Genomic DNA, 16138 nt, shown 5'->3' with positions numbered 1-16138 from the left:
ACAGACCCCACCTTTCTCTCTCAGAACACAGCAGGAATTTTGTTATTTTTTTCCATGGAAAAAGAATCAACCCAATGCACCAGCATGCACAAGTAAAGTAACCTTATTAGACCTCCACACCACTAGCAGATTAAGCAATAATAATCCTTTGCCACAGGGAATTCAGACCCAAATTAGCTCCCTGGGAGATCCAAGCTCGCTATAGAACTTTTGCTTCAGCTTCAGGCCTGCATTCAGAAATGCTGGCACAGGGAGATAAGACTTGCAATGCCTCCACTGACAAAACTTGCAAGCATTTGCAGTAAGACCCAAAGGAACGTCATTAGTCAAAGCACCAAAAGACACATTGAAAAACATTGCTGCATGTCCTTTTCTCACAATCTTGTTTGCAAGGAATGCCTAGTAAGGGAGTTGTCCTGGTTCTGTTCAACACTGTGGCTCCTCTTCACCATTACGCTGGCAGTGAATCTTTGTGTTGGGCTCCTTCTGATCCATGTCTATCAGATCTGCATGCCAATCAATATAGAGATACCTACTAGAAGAACACTGTACTTCTGGTGCTCTCAGCTGTCTAATACCAATAAACAATTAAGGTTACAAGGCTGGAGATTTTCCCAACATGTACAGAAAAAGAGGCACAAAAAAATCCCCTCACTTACGGATTTGAAAGTATAATGAGTACAGCTGCCCCACGTTCTTGGAAATTCAGCACAAACCTCTATAAAAAGCCATTTGTAAGGCAATTTCATGTTTAAAACATCCCACAATACTATTGCAACAACTGATATAACTAAGTATTAACGAACTTCTAGCAGTGTTTTTCAAATATAAATTACAACACAATAATTCTTACATCACATTTCTTCTTAAAACCAGCACTTCCCTCTGTAAAGGAGAGCCAAAAATATTATTTTCTAACACAGTGCACTTTTTTATTTTATAATCTTATTTTTACTTCTGATGGAAACACAGTGATTTCACAAAATTACTTACATTTCATTTTTAATGTTTTACAAATAATCCTCAATACCTTTTTTTGGTTCAATGTTTACCATTGAACGGATTAAAGAGATCAACATTCTATTCTTCAGAGCACTGCTTTCTTCCCTGAGGAAGCAGTTACATACCAACATGCTGCTGTGAGGGTGGCAAAATGCAATAAAAAGCTGCAGCCAGTTCACATCACTATAATCTCAGTTTTGAAAGTAGATGATGCTAGTGTGGTGTACTAGTCCAGTCCCACAAGCTCGTGTCTTACACTGCTGTTCACCAAGTCTTCCCTTTGACTCCCAATGAAGAAACCACTATGGTTAAGGAGAGGACATGGAACTAAAAGTCAGGATTGTCACGATGACACATGTTCATAAATGATTTTTATTGGTATTCATGCCAAATGTTTCAGTCTGTATGAAATCACTGGAGAAGAATCATATGCAAAAGTGCAGAAGAGGAGCCTTTTGCACCAAAAAGAAATGTACAAAATGCATCTCAAATATGAGTTGACAAGCTGGGAAGAAAAAGCATGATGGGAACAAGCAATACAGAAAATGAAAACTGAAGTTTTAGGAGCAACGGATGGCTGTAAGTCTACAAAAAAGAAATCTACGCAGACGGGATGTGGGGAATACCTAGTGACCATCATATCTGAGTGAAAAAGAGAGGAAGACTGCAGGAGCGAACCAAGTTTCATGGGAGTACTGTGACTGTGAAGAATGGCTATCGCTGGGGGAATCTGTGTACAGATAATTATTTCAGGAAGAGTTACACTGTGTTACAGTACTCATTGCACAGACTGAATTACTGCTGCAATGCAGCATTGTGTTCTTTGGCGGAAATTGGAATACAAACCATAACCTTTTTGCCTAGTCAAGCCCATCTTATAGCTATAAACTGAAGCAACCATCATGCTGCTCTTCAGCATGAACTACATGAGCTAGCATTTTTCCCTACCTAGTTTAATACAGCCTGTCAGTAAGATTCAATAGGTGCTTAACTCAATTGCAATTAAAGATAATTTTATTCTATACAGTTATACTTGTATTAGCATGTCTCAGAAAACATCACTGAAGAATGCAAAGAAATCTGTTACACATTCACAACACTGTAAAAAATAAGAGCTCTGTGGGCTATGGGAGACTTAAACACATCAGAAGAAAGTTTTTATTCTGGTGTCTACAACAGAAATCATTTATATTACAGGAAAACTATTTAAAAATGCCAGACTGAATTCACACCTGCTGCACATACAGGTTATACAGTCTTCAGTGACACTGCATGTTTCGTACTATTGGGAAATTTGTTCTCCATTCGTACAAAATTTTGTTCATGGCTTTATCCTACAACAAAACCCTGCACAGACTCAAATGCAAAAAAAATCTGGTCCAGATTAGTCTCCTTAAATTTTAGTTACAGGAGAATACTTCCTACTATTATAGAACAAACACAATAAAAACAGCAAAGTTTCTTTTTCAGGTTTGTTCATTATCAATAAACTTGATCTTAACAGCTTTAATGACTACTGTCAAATCCCTGGCCCAACAGAAACATCTAGAGACAGAATGTTACATCCTAGAGCTCTTAAAGGTCAGGGTTTTTTTTCACTGCACATAATCTCTAAAGAATTAATTTGCCTTATTGTAGTTTCTCACTTCTGTACAGGTTTCTCAGTATTTTCTTCTCTCAAATCAACCTCACTGAAATATTTCAGAGACTTACAGGATAAGCTAACTGCAACCTCTTTTTCAAATGGAGAAAGTAAATTCAGCAGTTTTTTTCTTATATGTACTTCATTGAAGGAACAAATTTAGTGGTACCACTCCTTCAAGTGAAGCAATCTCAGCAATTATGAAGAAATTCTACCCCTGGCTGGTCAAACTGAAAAGGTGTAGCTACTGGCAACTTCAAACGAAATCTCCGTATTCTAAACTCATCATATAAGACACAAGAGAACCGTGAGTTTATTGTACAATTTTATCACACTTCTCAGAAGTGAGAGGTTGCAAAAGTATGTTTAATATTCCAATAAAGTATTAAAGTTACTTAAGTTGCAAAATCCATTACTGAAAATTAGATATTACCAGATACATAGTTGCCCCAAGACCCTAATTCTCAGACCTCTGTGCTTTAGAATGCATTAATAAGTAAATCAAGTTGTCCTTGGGAAGAATTTATGTGATTACTTCTTCCTCTTTTTTTATATACAAGCAAAAAGCCAAACTGAACATGTGCTTTAGCAGAAATCTTACTTCTCATCACATCTGATTATTTGATTTCATTGCACAAATCATGCTTTCAAGTTATGAACACTGTACATGTCCTACTACAGTTTTCATCCCTTCTCCATTTTGGCTTAAGGTGAGCTGAATTATTAATATTGCAGTACACATTTCTGACACTTGAAATGCAAAACTATCATTTGCCAGCAGCAAGAAACTCTTTCCCCAAAGTGGGAAATAGACTACTGGCACCAAGCCTCGAGGCACTGCTGTCCACAACATTACACGAACTTTTTCTTTGCTTTCTTCCATACAAACAAGGCATCCCTAGCCTTAGGAGTGAAGGATAAGAATGCAGAGCCCTATTTCAGTGTAGGCTTATGGGAAGCTCAGTCCAGTTACTGCCACTGCCTAATGCAACCGTTCTGGCAGCTGCATTTTCACACCACTTTGTACCGTCCCACCAGGATTTGTGCTTCCAGCTCTTCAGTGGAATAGCATTTGGTTGTCATTTTTCAATTATGCTTTTTTTCCCCCTAAATTATTTCAGTACGTTTCCTGAGTAACGGCAAGGTTACTTTGAATCAATTTTCAAGGACAAATGGAGTTGCCCAAGCAGCCACCTGCTCTTATGTCAAAGTTATTCTGCAACTGAGATTTCAGAGATCTCTAAAGTCATGTGTAAAAGCTGCTACCATTACTATGCTGATCTATTAAAATTTGAGACTGAAAACTTCTTCCAATATCAACAGGTATTTTGTCTTTTAAGAACATTACTAATGGAGATGAGTGAAATGGTCAGAACAATGGAAAGTAGTTGGAAAAGCAGGTAAAAATGTCCTTAATGTTGTGTACACTTCCAGTACACTATTCTAGAGAATTTCTGAAAAAAAAAATCTTCCCAGAAAGATTCTACCACAAATACTTCAAGCGGTAATTCCATACCACTTGAGCAGTGACTACTCCTCAACAATGTCATCTAAATCAAAAGGAAGAGGTGCAATCAGTAGATTGTGTTTCTGAATAATTTGTGATTTTTTTTTCTGACTAATTCAGCATTTGAAAAATTTTGTGCATACGGGCTTTTGCAATATGGAAAAAAGACAACTGCAAGAACAAAAAGACATGAAAGGTCAAAAGGAATTAGATTATGCTGTAAAAGTAGTTTCATGATACCTTGACAGTTTCACATTCTTGGTTTCCTGTACTGGTGACACATCTGAACAGCTATGAATGGTTTGGTTTCTCATGCATAGATCAAAACCAATGAGATTTTTTGTTCTTGAGTCTGAAGTGCAGAGCTGAGCCCGAAGGGAGTGTCCAATATGCACTGCGTGCAGGCTGTGAGTCTATGGTTATCTTAATATGGGGCGTGGGTAAAAAAAACCACTTCCATATTAGCCAAAATGAAATTAAGCAATATTTCCTAAGTATTTTTCATAGTTTCCTTTCTAACGTGAGGCAGATAATCGGAAATATACTGCTAAATAGACAGAAACTGATTATGTTGTCATTGCTTTTTAATCAAATGGAGAAAGCTGCCTGCACAATACAGCCAGCATACATTTATATGACATCAGATAACAAAATCTTTACTTCATTTACACTTTGTAGGGGGGAAATCAGGTCCATATCCTATGGTACTCCACAGTGACACACAGATGGTAACATACTATTTAGAAATTATTAGAATTATCTTAGAAAACAACACTACAGCAGTGAGCTTGTTATGCAGCAGTAGAACACTGAAAATGAAATCGTTGATGATAATGTGGTCTTTAAAAAGTAAAACACAGTGAAATTTACTTAAATAGATGAAATCCCATCACAACTCTCACGTGTGCCAGATCAGTGTGACTGTGCAGACATATTACAATCATCTCATTTACTTCCACAACAAAAGCAAAGCCTTACGAAGAAATTCCAGTTCGCTGTAACACTAGGAAAATGAGAACAAAACCGGGTAATGCGGGCATAGAAAATTAGAAGGATTAAAAATCGAAGAGAAAAAGAATCACTGGGAGAACACTGTAGGTATGAATCGACCCTGTGGACATGTCGTAGTACACGACGGGCTACAACCATCAAAATCCCGCACAGAAAATAAATCCAAGAGGCACAAAGGTCGGGAGAAGGTCCTCATTACCATACCCACCCAAACATGGCTGACACCGGGGCGCAGCAGCCCCCGGCCGCGGGGGTTGCCCCCGCCCTCGCGGGGCGAGACGCGGGTGGCGCGGCGCCGGAGGCACCGGGCGGCCCCGCCGGGCGACGCCCACGCTCCGCAGCAACAATGCAGCGCGTCCGCCCGCGGCACATGCTGGGGCTGGACCCCGCTCCCCGTGCTCCCCGGCTCCTCCAGCGGCCGGCTCGCCCCGCTCTCGCCGAGCCCGGGCTGGTCCGTGCGGCGAGGCGCATCACCGCGGTGCTCCCGCGGGGGGATAGCCCGCGCTACCCGGAACACGCGCTACACATGCATCTGAGATTTTTTACGCAACACACGGGAAATGAATGAAATTTCTTTCACTCGCAAAAAGATAAAAGTTCCTCGTCCTTGCCAATGGCAATAATAATAATAAAACTGATTAAAACAGCCCCGTACATCCTTTTAACCCACCGCCGAGTTAAAACACATGGGCGGCTTCTAACCGGCACTCGCTATTGTTTCCCGAGGCGCCGGCTCTCTCCGCGCCAGCGAGAGGCTGGCATCAGGGCGAAAGCACCGGGTGGGCTGGGGGGACCCCCGACCCGCAGGAAGGCGGACACCGGGCGGAAAGGAACCCTCCATACATCCTGCCCCTTCCCGCCCGGCGACACACGGAGGCGGCCACGCTCCCCCGCGGCCGCAGCCGCATGGCAGGGCTGGGAAGGCGCGGGCCGCTCCGCGCACCCGCGCTCAGCGCCGTGCCATGCCATGCCATGCCGTGCAGTGCCTTGCCCTGCCCTGCCGTACCCTGCCGTGCCATGCCTTACCTCCGCCCGCCGGGCGCCAGCTGCGAAAAGGGGGGGCCGGGTGCCCCCGCGGGCGAGGATGGCGAGCGGGGCCGTGCGGGCGCGGGGCTCAGCGGCGGGCAGGCGGTAGCAGCCACATGTGCCCAACCCTCACTGCGGCGGCGTTTAAAGACAGACATAAAAGCGGCGGGGGGAGAGGAAAGGGGAGGGCAGCGCCGGGCCGGGGGAGCCGCACCTCCTGACGCAGGGAGGAGCGCCCACCCACCCGCCTGCAGCAGCATCTCTGCCGGAGGCGGGCGGGGAGGAGGCAGGCGCGGCAGCGTGAGGACAAGAAGGCCGCCGCGCCAATATCCCCGCGGCCACGCTTAGGCACCGCGGGTTCCTCATTTTTATCCTCATCCTTAATTTCCTATTCCCTGCCGCCTCCGCCTCTCTGCGCCCAGACTCGTGACGGTCCCCAGGTCCTTGTGGCTCTCAGGCGGGCTGGAGCGGCCCGCCCTGGCCTTCCTCTTAGTGGGGTAGCGGCACACGGGCGGGGGTGGCCTCCGGGACGGCCTGGAAGGCGGGAGGTAGGCACACAGGAGAGAGCTTCCTTGGGGAACACGTAGGTTTTCCAAAAGAAGGGAGTTAGTGGGAATGAGGGCTGTGGGAGCCAGGAAAGAAGAGAGGAAGGTCTCAGACAGAGGTCTGTCGGAAGCAGGGGGGCGGCCGCAGCAAGTGCAACACCTGCGTGCTGGAGGCCGGCAGGCGGCCGGGAGCGAGGGCGGGGGCTGAAGGGATGGAGAGACGGTGAGAAGAGTGGAAGGCAGCGACCATCCCCGTGGTGATGGGGCACAGGTCTTGTAGCCCTGACTCCTGCAGTTGCTTCTGTCGCAGGAAGGTGATGTTTGGCTTCAAGGCCTCCCCGAAAGGTTCTGTCTTAAAGTGTTCACTGCCCTTCGGCCAGTTTTTTTCTCTGCTTGCATTTCTTTTTTGGGGAAAAAAAAAAAAGGCAGATCGATCCTGCCTGGCAAGGAAGACGTAGTAAAGATGAGGAAGTGAGCTGTTCAAAGGCGCGGCAGCCAGGTAGGAGAGGCCCATTGGCTCTGCTGAGGATAGGCACGATCGAATGGAGAATGAACTGGTTTTAATGCTCGCTGTGTGAACAATTATTGCAACAGCTTCAGTTTTATCATACATAACCTTATTACACCTCGTGAATCAAGGAGAGATTTACTCTGGACTACTTCCAGAGTATGGAAGTAGTCTGGCTATATGATTTGCATTTCCTTCATCTTGTACTGTGAAACTTGTGATACAAACTTATTTTCATTTTGGCTTCATTATTAAAAGTAATTAATCAGAGTATTGTGTGTCTCTTGCTATTGGTGCTAGTTCACTTAACTAATAATTTCCACAGTGTATTTTAATTATGTATAAAAACGGCCCTGTAGATAATAGATTACGTACTCACTGAATATTCTTTGCAACTTAGGAAAAATGAACTTGCCTTGAGTAAGTTTCTAACTGTGAATTAAGTTTCTTTTATACTAAGTACTAATCAAAGGAAGAATTTATGCTTTCATTTGCCAGATCATGAGTGGTACTTTTATTTAGTAAATTAACTAGTAATGTTGATCATATGATTGCATAGTTAATTGAAACAGGAAGAGGTCATTTCTGGATCCTTTTAAGTTCTGTGTGCCCTTAATGGTGAGCTTAGATCTGAGGTAGGGTGCTACACAGACACAGAGAGAGCTTCATTGCTGGTCTGACTCTCCAAGTCTCTCTGCTTGTGACTCAGGAGATCTGAGGATAGAGAGAAAAAAATCTAAGTGGAAAGCAAGAAATGCCAGCAAGACAAAAATTATTATCGTAAAAAGCAAAGCCCAGATGCTGATGTACTACACCATCAAACCTCTAGAGAAAAAAAATGCAGAAGGAAAGAAAATGACTGGAAGAAAAGCAGTTATGCCAATTTTATTTTTCTGCTAGGTTTTGCTATCTTGTCACTCATGTAGAGTTTTAAATGCCGTGAGTTGGAAGAGACCCTCAAGGGTCATCCAAGTCCAAAGTCCTGGCTCTGCACAGAACAACCCTCACATACCATGTGTCTGAGAACATTGTTTGAACATTTCTCGAGCTCTGTCAGGCTTCATGCTGGGACCACTTCCCTGGGGAGCCTGTTCCAGTACCAAGCCACCCGCTGGGTGAAGAACCTTTTCTTAATATCCAACCTAAACCACCCCTGACATAACTTCAGGCCATTCCCTCAGGTCCGGTCACTGGTGAGCACAGAGAAGAGATCAGTGCCTGTCCCTCCTTTTCCCCTCATGAGGAAGTTGTAACTGCAGTGAGGTCTCTCCTCAGTGTCCTCCAGGCTGAACAGACCAAGTGACCTCAGCCACTCCTCATGTGGCTTTCCCTCAAAGCCCTTCACCAACCTCATGTCCTTACCCTGGAGGCTCTCTAAGAACTTCATGTCTTTCCTATATGGTGGCACCCAAAACAGCCCCCAGCACTCAGGTGAGGCTGCCCCAGTGCAGAGCAGAGCAGGACAATCCCTTCCCTTGCCCAGCTGGCCACGCTGTGCCTGATGCCCCCAGGACAGGGTTGGCCCTCCTGGCTGCCAGGGCACTGCTGACTCATGTTCAACTTGCCATCGACCAGGACTTCCAGGTCATTTGCTGTGGTGCTGCTTTCCAATAACTCATTCTGGATGGATTCATGGATTTCCTGACTGCATCACCTGGTTTTTTGTTCTGGAGACACTGAGAAAGGTGCCTGATTCTTCTCAGACTGGGGCACATCGAGTGCATTGCAAGATTGGCCCAGTCTGTCCATACATCCAAGGCTGCCCCATCCCAGGTGCAGAATCTGACACTTGGGCCTTTTGCATGCAAGTATCATTAATATTCTCAGCACATATAAATGACACTTTTTCACATGCTGGATAAATGTGGAATTAGTATTGCATCTTACACCTTTTGAATCTGTCACTTTTGTTAATATTCTGTCTTAATGATAGCTCAGTGCTGAATTTTACCTTAAAATATTGCATTCCAGAATATGGTAGATTATAAACTCAGTGATATCAGTAATTAACAACTATACTAGTTTGTGTAACAAACAGCCATTCCTATTTTTTCCATATTTTTCAAAAGGTTTCATGATCTAGTAATTCTAAATCACTTATGATCCTTTTCAACATTTTTTTCCATTTTATTAAATGTAGTCTCTTTAGTTAAGAACTGTAGTAATCTATTCAAGAAAACAAAAATATGCTGTTTCCAAGAGTAGCAGTAGGATTAATTAAAAAGACAGAGAGTAAAGATGTTTTATATAAGTTGCCTATTATTACTGATTTTATGATAATGAATATGTTGAGGAACTTCAGCTGAACAGAACAGAGCCACTGGCAGTCACTGTGACTTCATATTGCTTCATCATTATGGCTGCGCTTAGTTCTCTAAGAGATGGCATCTGGTCAAGATTCTGAAGGAGATTTTGCCTTATTGCTCAAGACACAAATTATCCCTTTGGACATAGCAAGCATAGTAAGCATGGATTTCCTGACTGCAGCACCTGTTTTTTGTGTTCTGGAGACACTGAGAAAGGCACCTTTTTCTTCCAAGACTGGGGGAAATCGAGTACATTGCAAGCATTGGGCCAGTACAGAGATTAAAATAGTTCCAAGGACACTGTCATTTGAGGGTATGGCTAGTTAGGGTTTGAGATAGGTGTTTGAAGATAAATTTTCACTAAATTGAAAGTTTAGATGTAATTAATGGAATGGTATAGTGACAATAATTTCTTTAGCCGAATAAATTAAATAAGTACCTTATTTTACTCAGAGAAGAAAGAAATAGCATTCAAAATGTTTAGATAGATACAAAGTATCACATAAAGTATAAGTGTAGCCATAAACTTATGAATTTTGGTTTTGAAAATAATACAGAACCTACTGCTTACTAATGAATGCTTCCATGTGTTATTTTCATCTATGTAACACATTATGAGAACCTTAGAAGCTATAATCTCTTCTGAGATCCAGTGCTTACCATAAAATCATAGCAATAAAATCATACCCAGGGGAAGTTCTTTCCGACCCCCAAAATTCACTGAGACTAGAAGAAAAAGATTATAGCAACTCAAAACTCTGCATGAGTTAAAAATAATTTCCTCTCATGATGTGCTCTCTCTGAGATGATCAGTTTTCCAGAAAGTTGTCAGGGATGTATTTTTAAAATAAATTAATACTTCTATGATAGAATGAAACAAGTAGGAACTATTATTTCGATTACTACAATTCAGAATACCATGTAAATAACAGAAACTAATATTAAGACAAAAGAAGAGCATTTCTTTTCAGAAATCCCCAAAAGACTTTTACAGATTTAATCAATGATCAAATAATTTCTGTGACAGCAAGGAATAAAAAGCATAGGATGTTCAATTGCAAGCCATCCATGAAAGATACTTAAATGTATTTAGGCATGTAAGTTGATGTTTCTATAGTGCATTTGAGACCATCAAAGGAACCTCTGAAATGGTGCTAAGGCACATGGAAAATAAGGAGATTATTGGTAAAGGCCAACATGACTTCACTAAGGTCCAATTGTGCCTGATATCACCTACCTGTAACTAGTATTCCTCTGGAACTGTATAAAGCATTTGACACTGTCCTGCATGAATTCTGCTCTCCAAACTGGAGAGACAGATTTGGTGATGGAATACTCTGTGGATAAGGAATTGGCTGCCCAGAGCTGCAGCCAACAGCTTGATGTCCAAGTGGAGACCAGTGGTGAGTGGGGCTCCTCAGGGGTCGGTATTGGGACTGACGCTGCCTGACATTTTTGCTGGTGGCATGGACAGTGGGATCAAGTGCACCCTCAGCAAGTTTGCAGATGACAGCAAGCTCTGTGGTGTGATGGACATGCTGGAGGGAAGGGATGCCATCCAGAGGGACCTGGACAGGTGTGACAAGTGGGCTAATGCAAACCTTGTGAAGTTCAACAAGGCCAGGTGCAAGGCCTTGCACCAGGGTCAGGGCAATCCAAAGCACAAACACAGGCTGGGCGGAGAATGGATCAAGATGAGCTGCAGAGAAAGGACTTGGGGGTGTTTGTGGATGAGGAGAGTGACATAAATTGGCAATGTGAGTTTGCAGCCCAGAAGGCCAACTGCATCCCAGGCTGTATCAAAAGCAGTGTGGCCAGCAGGATGAGGAGGTGGTTCTGACCCACTCCTCAGTTCTCTGAGACCCCACCTGGAGTGCTGCATCCAGATCTGCAGTCTTCCAACATAAGGAAGACTTTTCTATGTAGGGAGATGTCGGGAGAATAACAGGATGTGGGGAGAATAGCAAGTGCTCTGCTCCAGAAAATAGAAGAAAAACAAGATCTCAGTCATGGGTGTCATTGCTACAGCTGTGCTAAAAAATACTTACTTTGAAAATTAAGAAGCCAGCAGTTTACTGAGTTGTTTTCTTTACATCACAAATAGATATGTATTGCAACACAGCATTCAAAAGAGAAAATGTTTACATGGAAGTCTAATATTTTCAAATTGTCGTATACTCAGTTTTAGCACATTTTAAATTAATATAAACAATTATATATACACACACATAGACATCACATAATTGTTCAACATACAGCTGAGCTATGTATGTACTGTCCTGAATGAAAGTAAAATGATGCCAGGAAGTTTGTTCTTTTTTTTTAAGCTTGGAGAGCAGTCATCTAAAAATTATTATTGCTTGTAGAAAAATGCATCACATTTTAGATATTATATTAAAGTGTCAGTTCAGAATGGCCTTCATGTTAAATTCCTGCTTAAAAGTGCACATGGTACTTAGAATTGTTCCTTATGTTTGAGCTAGGTACATTTTTTTAAATATAAAGTTTTGCTATGCTTTGGTGTTTTTTTATCATTTCATAAGGACATGAGCCAGAATGGAATTGTGCTGTCCTCAAAATGAATTCTAAAATTCTTGGATCTAAGATAGCGTGAGCTGTGTTAATCTGTGCATTGCATGAAGAAAAGTGGTTTGATGAAAAGTGGTTTAAAAAAAATTGCAAAATGTCTCTTGTCTCATGAGATTTCAGAGCAATCCAGTTTGCCAGTATATTTTAACATATGTCCTGTGATGACAGGTTCTGGGCTTAGAAAACCCAAGCATATTTCTTAATCCCAGGACTGGCAGGGGCAAATGTAAGGCTCCACTAATGTGTGCAATCCTGTGAGTCATCACTGCCCACAGAAACTATAGTTCTCTACTTGCAGCCTAATAACTGGGTTATTCTATAATAATATAAAATCCATGTTAGATTTTGCCCATGTCTTACACACACTGTGTCATTTTTAGTTATTGATGGGCAAGGATGGAAATTACTTTTTTCTCCTGCATGGAATTTTGTTTAAAATCTGTTTACAAGGGACTGGTGTTTTCCATATGCCTTGATCTGAATCCCTTATGAATCAACCACAGCTTGACCCTTGTGTCAAAAGACACAAGCAATTCATGTGAAATAATTTTATTTTAATACATTTCAGTCATAAAGCAATGAGGATATGTAAGCCTATAGAACATTAATAGAATTAGAATTTAATTGTTGACTATCAGTTAAAGCCAGGGAGTGAGGATCAGGATGTGTGTTCATTCACAGGACTAAGAGACTGGAGGGGACAACTGGCATTAGCAAATCTAGTTCTGTGATACCCTAGTTAACCTGCCTGTATAAACCTGCCCCTAAATTTATCATGTTCATTCTTAAAACTACTTTGGTTTCACTACTGCATCTTGCTGAAGTTTCTCTAGAGTGTTCTCTCCTGTGATGGTTTGAAACCTTTGAACAGTCACAGCTTATTCATCATTATTTTTTCTTGTGCCAAAAGGTTTTTAAACTGCTTTCTGCCTTTCTATTTTATGTATCATTATGTATTTTTGGAGGGTCACTGCATCGTTCCCTCCCTTTGTTTTCTAAGAGTAAAAAACGGAGGGTTTTTAGAACAATGAAAGATGATACAAAACTAGCCTCATGCATATTAGTCATGCAGATCATGAAAAGATATTAGCTTGAGTCTGAAAAGGAGCAGGCATGTGATAGTTTACTCCAATATTGTGATAGAGAAGTGTTAGTCCCGAGTTAATCTGTTACATCTGTGCCAAACAACGAGTAGCTCCCCTGTAGCACAGTACAGTGCCCATGCAGTACACATTCTTTCCAGTTAAATACAGGATCAGAACAAAGGTCCACCTGCACAGTACCTGCCTTCAGCAGTGCTATGTGCTAGATGTTTGCAGAAAAGCATGAGGAACAGTGCAAGTAGGACTTCGGATATTATAGCAAATGTTTAATAAATTTCTGACGGCATTTCCTATAATTAAAGTAATATATTAGTTTACTCAATAAAAAATATGAAGCTAGTATGCATGAATTATCCTTAGCAAATCCATACAGAGCTTACCAATTTTTATTTCTCTTTGACTACTTTTTCTTTCAATTTGATTGAAAAATCAGCATATGATTGTAGTCAAATAAGTAGTCTCACTGTTTATATTTCTTTTCAGATGTATTTACTATTCCTAATTTATTCATTGTCAAAAATTACTAAGGAAAGTCTTAGAAACATGTATTAGAATCTATCATGCATAGTACTTCTTGGTATTCTGGGATGGAAATAATTTGGCTTTTTCCTCCCTTGGCTGTCTCCAGCTACACTTCCAGAAATGGAAGTTTTATCATTGAGATGTGCTCAATTTTAATCATTCTCATTAGGGAAGCTGCCTTTGCCACCGAGAGTTTCACCACCAATTTTGCTTGAAGACTCTAGCAAGTTATCTGAATTTTTGCATATTTTACTTCAGGACACTCTGTACTTACTCATTGCATAAGTCCACAAACTTCTGTAATAAGTTTCCTAACTTCTTACTCTTGGCTTCTCTGAAACTAAAATGTTAGTTACGGAATTACTTAACCCCTGTGTTTATGTAGACCAAGTTCAAATTTGCAGTGGTGCCTTTAGTTTGGACTAGAACTTCCATTTGGACTCGTAATTCCTTCAAATATCAAACTAGCTCACTCATGAAATTCAGATGTTGATTTGGTTTTTTTGGTTAGGTTTGGTTTTAGGGGATTTGGTTTGTTGGTTGGTTTTGCTGTACTAAATGCAAAAATACCTATTGGTGTATCACAATTACTTCACAGACATGATTTACCTACCACAGTGTCATCCAGCCTAACATCATTGTTATTTAGATTCCTCTGGGGGGATGTGATAAGTTTGGTTGTGGATACCTGTTCTTCCAGCATCTGAAAAGAAGAACCTTAGTTTAATCCAGACTCCTAATTTTGCATCAGCTGAAAAAATTCTATTTCTCGGCCAGGCATTTTACATAGATAGAGATATGAGATCCCAAGTTGTTAAATTGGTCTCATTATGACAGAAATATTTTGACATGAGTTTGAAATTCAAGCTAACTGGTTGTACACTTTGACTAAATCCATATTATTAGAATTTGTGATGAAGAAATGTTTGAAAATGACAGTGTTTGAATGACAATTTACTGCTAGGCTATGTAAAAATGCTAGTTTAAAAATAACAGGCCGTAGAAAAATTGACTTTGGATTCTAGATATTATTTTGCATCCTAAGTACTATATGAATACTAGAAAAAGACTAATTCAATTTGGGCATAAAACTTTCTCAAATTATATTTTTCTGAATATGCATTTACAAATGCTGGAAATATTGAGCTCTTATTTGCCTGAAAATAAGCACTATTTTCTGTACACAGAAATCAACATAAGCAATATTTACACTGATGATATTGTAGAATGCTCTCTTTACAGAATACTCTAATTTAGTTTCCCCTTACTGGTAGACAAATGATGTATCAAGGAATTCATGTTGTTATGGTGAGAATTTTCTTTGACCTAGACCTTGAAGAGCCATTTTAGCAATGCAGTTCAAACTTTCAAAATGAGAGACATTCAGCTATACAGGGCTTGTAACTCAAAAGCAAACCTTAAATGCACTTTTCAGAGTGATAGTGAAATTTGTAGGGACTGAGGTGCCAGACCAAGGTTTGGTGGCTGTGGAGACCTTGTTAGGTTAGTTCTTTCTTCAGGGCTGTTGCTTTAGCTTGGACACTACTCTGCACCTGAGAGCAGTGTGGGGTGTTCTACTGTGGAATTGAAATCACAAACTAATGAGTAGATTGTTAGCTTTAATTCTCTGTACATGTGCTTTTTTATGATATTATTTGGTTTACAGTGTTCAGGCCTATGGCAGCTGGGATCGATCCTGTTCCTGGCAAAGTCAATGGCAAAATTTCCATGGTAAGTAACAACTAGAGTTTCCCAATCCTTGACAATGTTAAAATACACTTGAACAAAAGCTTTACTCTGCTGCAGGTATGAACTAGCAAGAAATAACTCCCCAGAGTAAGAGAAGTAGGCAGGAATGAATGCCTCAGGGCAGACAGACATGGAACTTGTAAGTTCTGCTGCTTTGGGCACCAGACTTGCTTTAAGCCAAAAGCTCTCAGGAAGTCAGCACATGTAACCAACATTTCAAGTGGTAACTCAGAAACTTTGTCAAGGTTGATGTCTGTGTAATCATATACAGGTGAATCATATACTTCAGGTGAAGTATATGATTAAAAAGACCAAAAGGTTCCTCATATTTACACATTTTATTCACAAAAATAGTAGGTTCAAAGTAATGAATCTCTTGCAAATATGTACAAAGAGACAATTAATACTGGATGCATTACATGAAAGCACCAGTTAGAAAGCTGATTTTCCTGGTGTCTTATCTTTAAAATGCAGTGGCCCTATTTAAACATGACAAATGAGGACAAAACCCTTGCAAAACAATCCTTGTCTAGTTCGTAGTGCTGATATCATTGTTTAATCAATGAAAAGGATGGATTTTATTTTAAAAAGTGGAAATATATCATGGATTTCCAAAGGGATCCCAGTG

The 16138-nt window shown here is 41.0% G+C and overlaps 1 protein-coding gene and 1 long non-coding RNA gene across 2 annotated transcripts in view; one reads left to right on the top strand and one right to left on the bottom strand.

Annotated features, from left to right (window-relative positions):
- Window positions 1-6353, bottom strand: part of SLC6A15 (solute carrier family 6 member 15) — a 36833-nt gene extending 30480 nt beyond the window's left edge. The window contains exon 1 of the mRNA XM_071423335.1: window positions 6189-6353. The gene's annotated coding sequence lies outside the window, so the exon portion shown is untranslated. The remainder of the gene's footprint in view (window positions 1-6188) is intronic.
- Window positions 6354-6536: 183 nt separating this feature from the next.
- The window catches only part of LOC139588236 (uncharacterized), a 46775-nt gene continuing 37173 nt past the window's right edge, over window positions 6537-16138 (top strand). Inside the window, exons 1-2 of the long non-coding RNA XR_011678594.1 lie at window positions 6537-6736; window positions 15428-15492. This is a non-coding gene — a long non-coding RNA (uncharacterized lncRNA). The remainder of the gene's footprint in view (window positions 6737-15427; window positions 15493-16138) is intronic.

Source organism: Agelaius tricolor, unplaced genomic scaffold (genome assembly GCF_023055355.1).
Source record: "Agelaius tricolor isolate 1412-34295 unplaced genomic scaffold, bAgeTri1.0.p SCAF_3, whole genome shotgun sequence".
NCBI lineage: Eukaryota > Metazoa > Chordata > Aves > Passeriformes > Icteridae > Agelaius > Agelaius tricolor.
The sequence above is the reverse complement of the archived record's forward strand: the minus strand, read 5'-3'. Positions and strand labels throughout refer to the sequence as shown.